We start from the raw sequence: 16492 nt of genomic DNA, 5'->3' as shown, positions 1-16492 counted from the left end.
TTAGTCTATTCTTTCTCTTGAATATTCCATTAAAAACAACATTGGTTTGTTTTCTACATGTCAGAATTAGAACAAAAATGAAACAAATTAATGAAGCTAGACTGTGGCAGAGAAAACGATTTCCTCCTCCCCATAGGTGATATATTGTTGTTAGCATTCTCTCGATGTCAAAGAGGCAAAATGTGTTCATTTCAATTAATAGAAAATTGGTGTCTAGAATGTGTTCCATAAAGTTAATTCTGGTGACTGAAAAGATATACTGACTTTAGCTTCTTAAAAACATGACACATGGGAATAATTTATCCAAAGAAACTACCATCTCTTTGAGGCTTACATACACAGGACTATTTACATACTCTCTTTTCTTATCACCAATTGTTTATTAATTACTACATACTAATAAGAATAAACATGAATAAGTATGAATTTTAAATGGACACTCATTAACTCCCTCTAGGCTGAGTATGCAATGTCATTTTACATGATATGAATTACACATGATCAAATGTTTCTTATTGCAATTTTGTGTTAATTATTAAACTTAAAATTAACCATGTTGAATAATTATTAACATATTCCATTCATTGCTAGTATCATTTATACTTTTATAGCAAGGACTACATTCCACAGTGAAAAGTCTTATTACATTCAAATATCATTTATGTGCTTTGGGCTTCAAGCATTTCAAATATCAGAAAAATAATTAACATATTCAAAAGCAATTTTAAAGCTGCACTAATAAACAGCAAAAAAAACAACAAAGTTTTCATTACTTTTCTTAGAACCTAAGTCATGCTATATTTTGACCTTATTTTTTATGTACAAAAAAGAACCCAAATTTAGGGAAGTACTTTTCTCTATAAGATAATAGTTATAAAATTAGTAAATTTTGCTGCATTGTTGATATAAAATGTATTCCCAAAGAGAAAATGCTGCCTTGGTATTTTGTTATATGGATTCATAAAACACAATTTTTGATAAATAATATGAAGACATATTTGATAAATAGTATGATAAAGAATAAATAATTTGAATCTTTACCAAGAATTCATAGCGGCAAGACTATGTGCAGACTCCAGCTTTCTATTAGCATCTAGAAAGGTTGCAGATGAGAAATGCCTCAGAAAGGCAATACTTCTAGTTATTATTCAGAAGTGAAAGGTTGTTGAGGGAGCAATCATGATTTTGGGGCAGTCTATAGCAAGAAATTCCTAGACAGCATAAAGCAGAAAGACAATTTAAACTATTAGTCAAATCTCAACAGCATACCCTTTGATACAGCAGGTTACTCTTGCAATGAAGACCCTGCACGTTACTCTTGCACTGAAGCCAAGCCGATGATGAAGTTTGATGTGTTTCAAAAACAGCCTGGGTGACAGAAAACCCTGAAATACAGATTAGATGCTTTTGGCATTATATTGTTTTACATAGCAGAAAAATTCCCAAGTGGCTTTTAATCATATGAAATCAACATTAGCTGTTATCATTTGATTTATCACTGGAAGAACTAGCTATGGGAAGACATGTGGTCTATGATTGTGTTGGGTTAGTAAAGACTTAGAGAAATAAGCACATGAATGCGGCTTAATAGTGCAGCTACACAGTCAAATCTACTTTAAAGAATCCAGTGTCTCATAGCTAACTGTATTTTGATAGCAGTTGACCAGCCAGAGGTCTGTTTAGTTCTCTGTATCCTCAGCCATAAGAAACTACAGTGCAATAATTACTTTATTAACTTTAAATTTTTTGAAATTATAATATAACTTCATTATTATTCCCCTTTTCTCTCTGAATTCATCCATCTATCACTACAATTTCTCTTTCAAAGGCATGCCCTTCTTTTTACTAATTATTATTGCATGCATGTTTGTGTATTTGTTTACATATATATTTCTAAATATAGCTTTCTTAGTCCGTACAATGTTATTTGTTGGTATATTTTCAGGGCTCACCATTTTTGGTATTAGATAACCAATTGGTATTCTCTTCCCTGGGAAGTGAGTCCAATAAGGCAGACTTTCTTCCATCTAATGCTACTAAAATCATGCCCCACTGTCCTTTTCCAGCAGATGCTGACCCCAATAGGCATCTTACAGTACTGACCCTACCTGATCTTCACAGTTAAGCATAATGCTATTTAAATCTAAACTTGGCCATCACCAACTATCTTCTTACGTGGATAGCTGCAATTCACACAAGTATGTTCACCTTCCAGAAAAGCTCTTAAAGAAGCAGAAAGATCCTTAACTAAGCAGATATAGACAGTGATTTAGCAAATGATTCCTATGGATGGAAATATGAAGGTACAAGCAGATATGAATTCAGGGAAATTTTTGTCTGGTGCACATTTAAAGGATAGATTTAAAAGTTAGTTTAAGACCACTGCTACTCTTGTGTATGACAATAAGGGAGACTATGGAAAAGCTTGAATCTATAAAAACCTTATTCTACTTTAAGAACTGGGTGATGGGGCAAAAGAAGGTCATTGGCTTATTGGTACTATCAGACTTACCTTCAACCTTTTGTAAAAATCAGAAATACCCACAAGATACTTACATATATGGGGTATGAGTATATATACCTTTGAATATGTGATCAAAACATGAGGGGAAGAATAGTATCTCACCCTATTTGAAAACTTTTACAGACATTTAGCTTATATAGTAAATAAGTGTCAGTCTTCAAAGAGAGCACCAAAATAGGCATGAATTAAACGCTTCATTGGGAAGATTATAAGTACTCCAATACAAATATCTTAATAGTGACAGATAAGGAAATTGACATTATTATAGACTCCATGTAGATTTAATTTAATTTTAATACTATATTACATTTAGTTACTCAGTTTGTGTATGCATATATGCTATTGTGTGTTCATGTGGGAGCACATGTGGAGCTTAATATGTGCAGAGGTCAGAGGGCAACATAAGAGTTGCCAGTCCTTTTCTGCCTGAATGTAGGTACCATGTCTTGAATCCTGGTTGTCAAGCTTGTGGTGATGCCTTAACCAACTGAACTATCTTGCAGATCTGAATTAATGAAAAATGGTAAAGCCTCGGTAACTCTCCTAAACTTCAAATATCCAGAAATATAGATAATATTTCTATAAAGAGAGTTTTACAATATATATATTATATATTGTATTGTATGTATATATATAGTATATATATTGTGTATATATATTGTATATATGTATTGTATAGATACAATATATATACATACACACACACACACACACACACACACACACACATATATATATATATAGAGAGAGATTGTGTGTGTGTGTGTGTGTGCGTGCGTGTGTTTGTAGGGGTTATGGATATCAATTTCCTTGCATACAATGCTGTCAGAGCATTTAGATCATCAAATTCAGCAACTGTCATCAAAATTGTCTTCTCTTCTGCAATGAAAAGTAATCAGAAGTAGGAGTTAAATCTTCCTGATTTCATGTCAATACACTGATCAGTACACAGTTGGAATTTAGAGTATACAAATTTAAAAAAAAATTAGATAGTACAAATGGCTGTCATTTCAGTTTTCAAGTTGCAAAGTACATTTGTATAAAGTGTGTTATGACATTGTTCTATGAATTTAAAAGCTGTAGAGATTATTATGAAAAGGATGGATAAGTGATTCAGCAATTAAAGGCTAAGGCTTACACCCCCAAAGGAGAGATTATTCTAAATTAAAACAAACAATATACAAACAAAAACCTGGAGACATAAGTGAGTAAAACTTGTAATGCCTATTAACAGTACAGTCCTATATACATGCTTATATATTTTTAAAAAATATGTGTTTAAACAGAGCTTATTATAGGAACAGCTTATTGCCCATGGTACTGCCCTCAGTAGCAGTGCTAATAGTAGCAATAGTAGCTGCAGAGGAGAAAACACGAATATGCTTGCTAATATTCACTACTGTATCTGTGCCAAGTCTGTTAGTGTATACTTGGAGAAAGAAAATGAAGAAAAATGCACTTCCCTTATTAGTAACACCTCATAAAATGTTGTTCTGTTGCTCAGGCAAAGTGGCTTTCAAATATTTGCATGGCCAGATCATGCCTTTCCTGTAGTTACCAGTTGTTAGCCCTGAGGTACATTTTCATGTAGTGAGTCGCATGCTTTATCTTTTATCTGTAGCCAGAGCTCTCTGTCTTTAATCACTGTGGTTTCATGTGTGGGGTAGAGTGTTGTTTTTGGATTGCTGCATTTTTAACATTTTCCTTTTTAATTGGGGGGTGGTGTGCGCCACAGTTGGGATTAGTCCTCTCTGAACCTCTTCCAAATTGTCTGGGGTTAGATGCCTGAGACTTACTTCAGGATCCAGGTGTGGGCCTCTTAAAGTTTGAGAGCCCCTGTCAGTGTGTAATGAGGTGAGATATGTCTCCATATGTTACTTAGTAGAAGTTGTAGAGTAGATCTCACCTCACCACAGTAGATTGAACACATTTCACCACCACAGTAGGTAAGTTGCAACATGTCACCTCAACTCTTCTGTCATTTTGAGTCAAGCATCAGCTGTCAGCTTACTAGTGTATCTTTTAGCATGACGTTCCTTTCTCATAAATGTCATTTTGTTATGTATCCCAGTTAGTTATGGGTGTGCAATAAATCACCCTATCTTATTCTCTTAAAATAGACATTTTGCATGTGATTCAGGAATGAGGACTGGGAGGAGATTTTGCTTTAACGTTTTATCCATGGGACTCAAATTGAGTTACAGAGATCTCAGCATTATAGGTTGAAGACAGTATCTTCAGTCAAACATTGGAAGCCAGTATAGTTCTCTGCCGGTCTTTTTTTTTTGTTTTTTTTTTTAATGTATAGTGTTGTTATAATAACATATTAGAGTTGTTTCTCTAGGGAGGATTTGGATGCTTTCAGTCAGTAGTAATTGTGAAGAAATAAAGAGAAGAATCAGTAATTGATGCCCACTCTCTAGACTGACACATGACAGTCAGAGAGGCAAGATTACCCCCAACATGACAATCTCCTGTCAGCTGCATTATTGATGAAGGAAATCAGTGGGCAAAAGGGAGAGCCAGGCTTCTACTCCGCCTTTAAGAACAGAAAGATGGTTTCTTGTAAGTACAATTAGTGTGATTTATTTTGCTTCCCAACGGCTACAGTTAACAGCTGAGGGTAGAATATTTTACTCTATTTGTTTCTCCTCTAATTTAATCTATTTCTTATTCTTTCTATTTTCTATAGAGTCATCTCCTATTCATTCACCTTTTGAATGTATCTTCATGCATCATTCATGACACAGTTCTACAATACTCAAAAACTTTATCAAAATCTCATTCCCTAGACACATGATCATCTACATCAGGGTAGCTACCATAGAGTGGAGTCAAGTATTGTTGGTGTGTGTATCCAACTGCAACTGAAAAGAAAATGATGATCTTCCCATTCTGTTTAGAAAGAAGGAACATTGAGAAGTGAGAAACCAAACATACAGGATCCTAACCTACATCATGCTTAAGTATGAACCGCCCCCCCCCCCATCAACTTAATGATGAAAAACTAGAAGAGTGATCTTTTCTGGTTTTATAGATGCAGCAAATATAAATTATATATAATACAATATGCAGGAGGATCATGCAAGAGGTGTCACCTTTAAATACTAATTTATATGTATATAACTTTGAATTTATCATTTTAACATTAATTTTGTTAAGATATATATCTTTAAATATAATATACTAATCATGAAAGAAGACTTTAGGGAGTTCAACAGAATTGAACCTTCACAAAATGTAACTATATAATTATGAATAAAATCAATAAAATCTTAAAGATGCCACCAACATATTTCTTCTGGAAAGACATGCTTAAACAATGAACACATCTAAATGAAGAAGGTAAAGGATTGTTCTAAGCCAAACACCCCAATATTTCAGGCCTAAATTTAAAACGGAATACATAGATCCACTAATCTTCAAAAAAATTAAGTTCAAACTAGCACACCTTAGAGATATGGAAACTCAAATATCAAAGAAGAAGAAATCTTAAAAATTGGGAAACGATGACTTTTTTAAAAGCAAAATTTATGTCAATGGCAAATTTATGGGCACCAAAAAGTAAATGGACTAATACTTGGAGAAAATGATGCTTTCAAGAGTATTTTAATTATATGTAGATCAAATTTAATATCATTTACCTATTAATTTTCTATTTTGAGGATATCTAAGCCATCTAAGGGGATATTGGGTGTCTGTTAACTTGATACCCCTGGAAAAGATTACATCAAATGATGAATTATCTCCATCAGATTGGCCTATGTGTGCATAAGTCAGGGCATTTTCTTAAGTGCTAATTCCAGTTGGTGGACCCAGCCTAAGAGGTAACCTTCCTAGACAGGTGGGTGTGGCCTTTACAGAAAATACAGCTAAATGTTAGTCTGGAGGAAGTAGCACCCTGCATGAGAGTAGCATCCTGCTTAAGACTCTGGCCTGAATTTCTTCAATGATGAAAACATTCTTGTAAGTGACAACAGAAAAAGAATTGATTGCTATGAACTTAGCCTTAGTCAATGCATTTACAGTGCTACTACAAGAGAGTAAGGCACAATGATGAAGAAACAACTTACTTAATGTAAAAAAAAGAAAGAAAGAAAGAAAGAAAGAAAGAAAGAAAGAAAGAAAGAAAGAAAGGAAATTAAAAGCCACAATGTCATATCCTCCACATTTGGGAAAGAGATCTAAGGCTAAGTGAAGTGGAGAAGGTGACTTCAAGTCATCCCTTTGCCATTAAGGCTCTTTTATAATTTTGCTTTGATTTTCTTCCATGATTAAGAACAATTGCATAAACAAAAACTAGAATGTTCCTAATTTCAAGAAATCGTGGGATTTTGCTGTTGAGAGATCATTTAACATTTATTGACATTTGTTATCACATGAGAACTTCTAGCCCTTTTATCAGACAAAGAAGACAAGGAGGATGCCTTTTCTTTAATGTCTCATGAGCTTCACCAGGAGAGGATCCAAAGGATACCTTTCCTTAGGCTTTCTGCCAAAACAACTAAAGCCTGTTCATCTAGAAAACAAATGAAATGAAAACTTCTTTTCTTGTAGGAAAAGAGATGTAGCAGATGAAATCAAGAGATGAGCTGTTAGGAGTGATTGGGACAAATCAGGAGAAGTAGTTTCAAGTGTATTCTGAGGTCCTTTCATATAATCTTGAAAACTAAACCATATGACTCAGTGATAGGTAGAGAACTCTAGAATAGGCATGACTTGTCATGGAATAAAAAACAGAAGAGGAATTTGCAGGAGAGACTAAAGAAGTTTGTTGATATTTTTTGCATGATTAAACTAGAATATGTAGCAGAATTTTCTTGTACTAGAAATTTTTATGTCTTTTCAATCCTTTGCAAATATCAACATCAAGTTTTTCTTGCATATAAGGTAATATGGCCTCTCAGAAACGTAATAAAGTTGTAGTTATAGTTAAGACACAAATATCAATGCAATCTTAATTCCTTATCTGAAAAATGGGAATATAGCAATAATATATGAAAAACTACTAGAAGAATAAAAAGAAAATATGGTGTGCATCTGTGGTTGTTGTGGAGTGTCCTCTAGAGTTAATATGTAGATCCAGCCTGGAAATCTGACCAACCACTAATGACTGGATGAAGAATGTGATATATATACTTGTAGCAATTTTACTTAACCATACTAAAAACAAAATTATGTTATCTGAAGTGAAATGATTGGTATTGGAGATCACCATGGCAAACAGAATGAACCAGTGTCAGAAAGAGAAATATCACATATTTTCTCTAATGTGCAGAAATGACATTATATATATTTCATATGACACAGACACATGTAAGCTGATGGAGGAGGGACATTTGGAAGGAAAAAAAGGAAGGAAGGAAGGAAGGAAGGAAGGAAGGAAGGAAGGAAGGAAGGAAGGAAGGAAGGAGAAGGGATTAGTTACAATGGAGGGAGGGAGTAAGGTAAGATAACAAATGAGACTATATGTAAAGAACAAGAATGAGAATTATGAAGATGCCCCAGAGACTTATTATTTTAAAAAGATTTCTTTATTATTTTTTATTTGTGTGTCTGTGTGAGTATATATACATATATACCACGGACAAAGAAGAACTGCTTAGGACAGAAGAGTTTTAGATCCCCTGCAATTGGAGAACTGGAGTTACAGGTAGGTTCTGAGCTGCCTACCATGAGGGTTCTGGGAACCAAACCCAGATTCTGTGCCAGTCCAGATGGCTCTTAACTATTGAGCCATATCTCCAGTTATATTAGGTTTTATTCTAACTGAAATCATTCATGGATTAAAAGTAAAATTAAACAACAAAAGCATGAGAAAACTCAATATACCTTATGAACATAATACAAAAACACTGATCACAAATACTATCAGTAACAACTAACACACACACACATGCACTCGCACATACACACATGCACGTGAATGCTCATGTGCACACACACACGCATACATTACTAGAGTCATAATATTTCATTGCTTGAGGTTATTTCAGAAATTCTCTTATCCATCACAAAGTATTATGGGTGAAGGAATCTAGTTACAGATAAAGAATGCTTTACCCTGTAGATTTAAAAGTCTGTCATCAGCTAATTCATAAATTAAGACATAGCTAAAAACAATATACATGTGTGTGTGTGTTCATGGTGTAAAATTGGATGTTTGATTATCATGGTGACATAATTAAATCACATACTGTTATCTCACACATAAGTTAGTTTTCATACTAATGTTTAAATCATAGATTCTTTTTTTTTCTTTATGGTTTTCAATTATTTAGTACTCAGCCACATATCTTGAGATTTATAGTTTTAGTTACCCTTTTGGAAAAATTGTATAATAGATTTTTATATAAAAATCTGTTAAACATAATTAAATCTATTGCTGTTGAGGCACATCTAAAAGGTGACCAGTGTGAAAGACTTTTGTTGGCCCGACAGGTGGTACCCAAAAGAAGGTGCACTGTAATCTAGCCATCTGTTGTATAGCTCCCAATTCTCATTGGGGTGATTTGTCCCTATTGCAACAATATTTATGGTCAGTTGGATTTTATGTATTTCTAAACCAGAGTTCCCTTGCGTCTCAGGTTTGTACACTGGACAGAAGCACTTTTCTTCTTTCAAAACAAACTCATAATTCATTGAGAACTTTGCATCTCAAAGCCTTCTGAACACTTTACAATGTGTCTTAATTATTTTCCCATTAAATCTAAATAATTCTCACTACAGACTCTTGTTTTATTGACTTTGTGCTTTCCTTTGTTGTTTCTGATCATGAAATAATGAGATTGCTTTCTTGCTATGCATTTCTTGCCTAACTGTCTTCTCAGTTGCTAGGGGTTTTTGAATTTCTATTGAGTGGACAGAAATGTTTCTCATGGAGGAATTATGAGCTAGGATGCCTTGTTTCCAGCTTGCCACATGACGGGTTTTGTGCCAACCTCTGAGAACGGCACTGCTCCTGGACACCACACATGTGTTGTCCTCTCCATATCTTACCTGAGCAAACTTTGAGTCTAACATTACATTTAGTGTGAAAAGAGGCTCCTGAGATGGCAGGAGCTAGTCCACAACAGCATTGCAGAAGGATAAAAGTAGGGTCACCAAAATAGGGGTGTAAGCACTATAAACTGGCACATATCTGGCACCCATTCATCAAATAACCATAAATCATCAAATTGAGAAGGGGAAAATGACTATTTTTAAGCAAGTACAAAATGTATTATTGTGGAGACTGGTAGGATATAAGCAAGCCAGCGATTCAAGACATCCCCAAGAGCTCACACATAACTAAATCATGCTTCAGATTAATGTATCAGTCAGTTCAAAGGTTAGACAAACAGCTGCTTCTCAAGGAGACACAGTACAAAGCTTAACTGTTCATTGGAAGGTCTGTAATAGTCTCAGCAGATCCCCCGAGGACTCTCTGTTATTTGTTTCTGATTGGGAGATTTCCAAATCTGACTCCATGCTACTGATGACCTTTCTAGCTAGGGCAGGGGGGTGAAGCTCTGGAGCCAGTGTGATTTCACTAGTCTCTGGGAAAGAAACAGGAAAAAAAAAAGAAAGAAAAAAGAAAAGCTACTCACCCCCCCCCCCCCACACACACACATAACTTGCCTTTAGTGACCCCAAGGTTGTGTAGGAGCGTATACTTCAGAGAATTGGAGAATGCTGGAGAAGACTGCTTACCCAGTTACTCGCTCATTTCTGCAGGCATGTAAAGAATTTTAAAATAGTAAATTATACAGAAATGTCGTGAGGAAGAGTCCAGTTTGATTTAATTGTAAAACTATGCCACTAGATGAAAAACAAAGGAAGAAGTTTCATTTTTATTCAATATTTACTGTCACTCATTTGATGATTTTGAATACTTGAGCTGAATTACAACTCATGACGTTATTTCCTTTTAAAATTTTAATTTTTCAAAATTTCATACATGTATTTAATGTTTGTTGATCAATGTCTCTGCATTATTGTTTCTTAAACCCTTCTAAAAAAAATAGGAAAATTTTAAAAAGAAGCACATAAACTTCTCCTGGAATTGTAGGTTGAGACATAATACACATTTGAATGCAAATGAATTAAAGTAAAATAAGTTTCCTTGAAGTTCACAGGAAGATCAGCAAAGTTGGCTTCAAAGGTCCAGAGAGGTTTTTAGGAATTTTTCTGTGATGAATTTAATGTCAGAAAAGAACATGACTGACTTTTCCTTCTGGCAGAAGCTTCTTATTTAATATAAGATGTTGGCAAGCAGGCTTAGCTATATTCTCATGCTTCTTTACTGGGATAAGTTTTAAGACTTTTTTGGAGTTTTGTGTTTCAAATATCAATACAAACCTTCATGGGCATTGCTACATTTCCTCTCAATTTTTCAATATTAAACAATAGGAAAAGGAGATAATTGAATATTTATTAGAAACAATACTACCCAAGATTATTTATTAGAAACAATACTCCCAAGAAGGGAGGACACAAGTTACTTGCTTGGATATATCCTCTGTAGAAAGAGACAAGCATAAAACTCAAGATTCCCAGAAGCCTCTGCTCTTGTCCTTTTCAGACATTAAATACAAAGATTCATTACTGTGGTCATTATAATTTATTCAAGAAATATGTTCATGGATCTATAATAGAGTGAGGCTTTTGGAATACATGCTCTCCATTTATCAGATTATTATTTAATTGTTAGTTTGGTATCTGTTGAAAGACAATGAAAAAGTTCTAAGAGGCAGTTCACTGAAACATGAGGTTGGCACTGCTAGAAAATTTAGAATAGGCAAAGGGTGACTGCTAGCTGAAAACACCTTTAAATGGAGTTCATATAGATCAAAGAACAATGGAGTCTGTGATAAAATAAGAAAGTGAAGAGAAAATTCAATCTGAGGGAACAAGGGTAGTGAAATAATTGTCAGTAGTGTTTACCCTCAGAAGAGAATAAGAAACCCCCAAATTTGGAAACGTGTATAGACATAGAGAGATTTTTGAGATTCACAGATGGATAAATTTAGAAGAGGATAGTTAACTAATATTCTTGAGGGACTGGAGACATGGCTCAGCCATTAAGAATGACTATTGGCCTTACAGAGAACTGGTATCCCATTTCTAGCACTCGAATAAGGCAGCTCTCAACTCCATAAACTCCAGCTGCCGGAGAATTCAATGTCCCTATCTTCCATGAGTACCTGAACTCACATGAACCCAGCAGTACACAGACATAAATAAATATATGTAATTTAAAATTTTAAAAATAAATATTTGTAGCACAGTGTGTTCATTTTATCAGCTGCTGCTTGAGGAAAGAAAAACCATGACCAAAGTTATCTGAGCCTGAGAATGGTCACAGCAGAAGATCAAGGGATTGTAATTGGCCAACATATAAGTCATGGCTGTGTTAAAGTGGATGACAAGGTACCCAAAGCCAAGAAGGAAGGAAACTAAAATCAGAAGGGCATCTTATCTTTCAGAGATATGGATTGAAACCAATGAGCAGGAAGAGCAAGTCTAGTTGTGGTTGATGAGAAAGAGGAACTCCCAAGAAGAAGTTCAAAGAAACATAGAAGAAAACATACCACCAGGGCAGTCAAGAATGTAAAATAAGGCTGATTTGGAGATGAAATAAAATAATAAAAGAAAGCCCGCATCACATATATAAACTTATTCTTGCTCACCACCCTATCTTCTAATATGATGAATGTAAGTACTGATGGATTCCTAGGTATTTGTTAAAATAGTTTATTTCAGCAAGTTCTGTTTGTATTAAGGGTATACTCTGTGATAACTTCTTGTGAAATAATCATACATTACGAAGCCTTGCCCTAGCTCTGTGCTCTATCTGAAGATAATTGCTGTCAAGGGGAAGTGAATTCCGTGGAGTAGGAAACACAGCTCAAGTTTCTAGAAATGTCCAAAGGATGAACACTCAAGGTTATAATAAGGAGCCCAATGTGAAACAGGTACTGAAATAAGATAAGGGAAGATAATGTGGGTAATTGACTCTTGACTTTAGTGTCTGAATCCTTTGAGATTAAGTAAATGTCCATTCTTTATTATATCCACACTGCCACTAACAGAGGCTTCCCCATAGTTTCCCAGCTCATTAGAAAAAGAATGTAACATAGATCAATGGTTAACTCCAAATAAAATATACTGTGTTTGGGACACAGCCATATTCTGCTTCCTTCCATTTATTTATTTATTTAAAAACATGTGGTAGGCTTTTAGCACAGTGAAGGCGAAAATTAGTGACACAGAGTTGCACACAAGATTACTTGGTTGAACAAAGCATGCAGTGAATATACCTAAAGAATCTAGGAAAATAGGAAACCTTACATAAAACTCACCAAAAGCCATTGAATCACTTCAGGAGAGCCAAGTTTGCAAAAAGGTGGAGGAATGCTATGAAAATGTTAGTGACATATGACAGCCATGATGAAGCAGTGCTCAACAGGAATATTGAATTACCATAGTTTTAGATTAATTGATTGTGTGGGAGCATGATACAACAGTTTGGATGATTTGGAATCAGTTTCAACTGATTCCAGGATTCGTCCATGGAAAAGGAGATTGCATAGATTTTGATGAGGTCTAGAGCTGTAGTGATTTGCCACTTGTGATTCAGATGGAGTTGGTTCCCAGTTCTATTTTTATAATTTGAAAGTAATAGTTTTCTTATACTAGTAAAGATGGGATTAGACTAGAATTTAGATAATTATGAAGGTGACTAGATATTCTAGGTAGATACCAGGTATGAGGAAATTTAGCTTGATTCATTTTAGTAAACTACATCCCAATTACTCCATTGTGGTCAGAATGAATGCATTTTTCTCATAATGTACCATTTTTCTTATATTATAGTTTCAATGGAGATTTAACAGTTGAATAAAAAAAGGCAATGTGGTTTCATTTATTTTAGAAATCAGAGGGAAAACATTCTCAGATGAATTAATTGATGGTGCTGCTTCCAAAATCTTATTACAAAAAGCAAAAGAGGAAGAAAAGTTAGCTATGATCATCAGGATTAATTGTGCGTGCTTTATTTTCCCCAAGGGTAAAAAAAAAAATGAGGACCTGTACTTTATATCTTAATTACCTACAATTACAGTAGTTTGTGTTCTTGTAGTTCATTCATCCCTAGGATTTTTACTTAAGATGTATAATATTTGTATAATCCTTGAATTAAAATACTACAGAAGCAATTTCTGACATCTCTATTAGAAATTTGCATTTTCTTCATACTCTGAGAACTAGATTTTTTTAAAGACACAAATGATGACATTTAACCCAGATACTCACCTATGTTTGACATGCTTTCCACTCTCAGCTACATTCTCAGCCTAGAGATTCTTATTTTAGTACTCATTTACCTCTTAAACCTACATAAAGATCCATGGATAAGTATTCAATATTTTTGACTTGGTGGTATTCTTTAAAGTCTTTCTGAGTTATAGCAAGTGATTCTATTTTTGCATGAATAAGCAATATAATATTACGTCCAAGTCATCAAGAAAGGCCTTGTCAAATTATATGTCCTCTCTCGTCTGAATAGGTTACTGTCTGGCAGAGATGCTCAGAGTTTTAGGGCTCCAGAAAATATTAATGATTAACTAAAGGAAGCACACAGAGAGACAATTTGGAGCCAAGTATACACAGTCGATGAACTCTACTAATTTCCATGGGACATAATGATAAGTTTCAGAAATCTTAACAGTCTTTTAATCTGTGCCTCTATTTGTTGGTGAATTTGATGGAACACGAAGTAATTGTGCTCTTATCTCTGGAGACTTTTGCTATGATCTTGAGAAGAAAAATAATAATCCAAGGTTCTAAATACATCAATGAAAAAGAGCAGTGTGAAAAACAAAAAGAGGTTGTGTGTTGTGACCCCGGTGGCAGGAAGGAAGAGAACTGCCCTTTAACTTCTTTAGCACTATGATTTATTTCCTAAATGGTGGGCAGAAAGAATCCTAGATTTTCAGGGTATCAGTGGCAAAGAAGTTATGTATCATCCTTGTAGCCACTTATGTGAGTTGATGTGTGTTATTGTATCAGTATAGCAGCAGCGTAATAGTAAATTTACCTTCTAACCTTCATAATAGAAACTGGATTTGAAGGTGTTGGGGATACAGCTTAGTGGGAAAGTGCTTACCTAGATAAAGTGAGACGCTGAGTCACAATTCTATTGCCAGCTCAATACAAGAGAAGGTGACAAAGAAGAAGAGAGCCAAGATGAGGAAAGAAAAAGTAACGATGTAATGAAATTATCTTTTTTTTTTCTTTTTTTTTTGGTATGACACAAGAATCACAAAGTAAAGAAATGTCTCTCTTGTAATTGTGTTTTGCCTGTTCACATAGTAAAATGGCTAGAACTGGACACAGTTCAGAGGTCCCGGAGAGGCCAGTCCCAATGGACATATCTACATTACAGCTTTTCCATCTATGGCTGTGGGAACATGGTAGGAAGAGGAGGGGAAACAACTGTAAGAGATAGAATACCCTGAAGGCTGCAGAAAAACAGACTCTCATAGAAAGGATGGCATAAACAAGGTCTCAACAACTCTAATATCAATAGACAGGCTAATATAAAAGAGGGGACTCTCAGTGGGTCACATCCCTAGACCAGGAACTACAGGCAACTGATGCCAGGGATAAGCTCCCTAAGCAGTTGTCTATTATAATGTAATTAGTCTGGAAGCCATATAAACTGAAGATAAAAACCAACCCACAAGGTTGCATTTATATGCATAAGCATGTAGTAAGAATATTCCAAAATAGGCTGTCACTCTGAGAGTGGGAGTCCATGGAAGGAATCAAAGAAAGTTGATTTGGGAGGGCCTGGGGAGAGAAAAGGGAGGGCTGAAATGATGCAATTATACTTTAATTTAAATATATATATATATATATATATATATATATATATATATATATATGTATGTATCTACTGTTATAGATTCCACAGTATGTAAAGTACAACTAAATTTTTCTACATTTCAATTTTAAACCTATTTTCAAAAAATTATGTAACAAGGCATATATCATGGTGCATGCCTGACATCTCAGCACTTGGTCAGCAGCAGGAGGTAGATCTGTCTGAGTCTGAGGTCAACCTGCATATATAGTGAGTTCCAGTATAGCTAGGACTACACAGTAAAAGCCTGGCTCAAAACGAATGAACAAAACAACAACTACAATAACAACAACAGCAACAACACACACGTGCGTGCATACATACATAGGCACACACACATGTTTGACATTATAACAACTTATGAATCACTCTGACTACTGTCATAAATCCAATTTTTAATTTTGTTAAGATAATTGGTGATTAAAGATGTCCAAACCAGCAGCATGACTAGAAAATATCCAATCAAAGCAGAATCAATTTCCTTGACATCCCTAGGCAAGCTTTGATTAGCTAGAACCATCAACAATAGAGCCAATACATATTCTTCCTATGCCAGGAGACTGAGTCTCAGCCAAATCTGCAATGACTGTATGCTGTATATTCATGGAAAAGAAAATGCAGTCTTAATTCCTTTTTTACAGTTTTTACAGTTTTTTTCTCTTTTAATCAATAAAGTGTCCATTATGAAAGCCATTTCTGCTCTTGTTCCAAACAGTCATGACATGAATTTTCATAAAATGACTCTGCTCTGAACATAAACACTGACTGTGGTTAGTAACCAGCAGCATGTCCTGTGTGAGTCCAGGGACACTCCACAACTCTCTTTGCAAAGGTAGGAAGATAAAGCAAGTTAGAAATCGCACCTTCCTTCCCTATCTCAGAGATTAGGTCTACTGCCATTTGCTCTACGTTTCCAGAAAAATGGGAGGGCCAAAGATAGGGATGAAACCAGGGACGAAGAACAAATATTCTCTTTACCCTAAGAGTGGACACAAACGACAATGTCATCTCAAAGCACTGAAGGCTTTTAACTCCATGTATGTAACAACCATGAGAATATT

The sequence above is a fragment of the Arvicanthis niloticus genome, chromosome 8, assembly GCF_011762505.2.
Source record: "Arvicanthis niloticus isolate mArvNil1 chromosome 8, mArvNil1.pat.X, whole genome shotgun sequence".
Classification (NCBI taxonomy): domain Eukaryota; kingdom Metazoa; phylum Chordata; class Mammalia; order Rodentia; family Muridae; genus Arvicanthis; species Arvicanthis niloticus.
The sequence above is the reverse complement of the archived record's forward strand: the minus strand, read 5'-3'. Positions refer to the sequence as shown.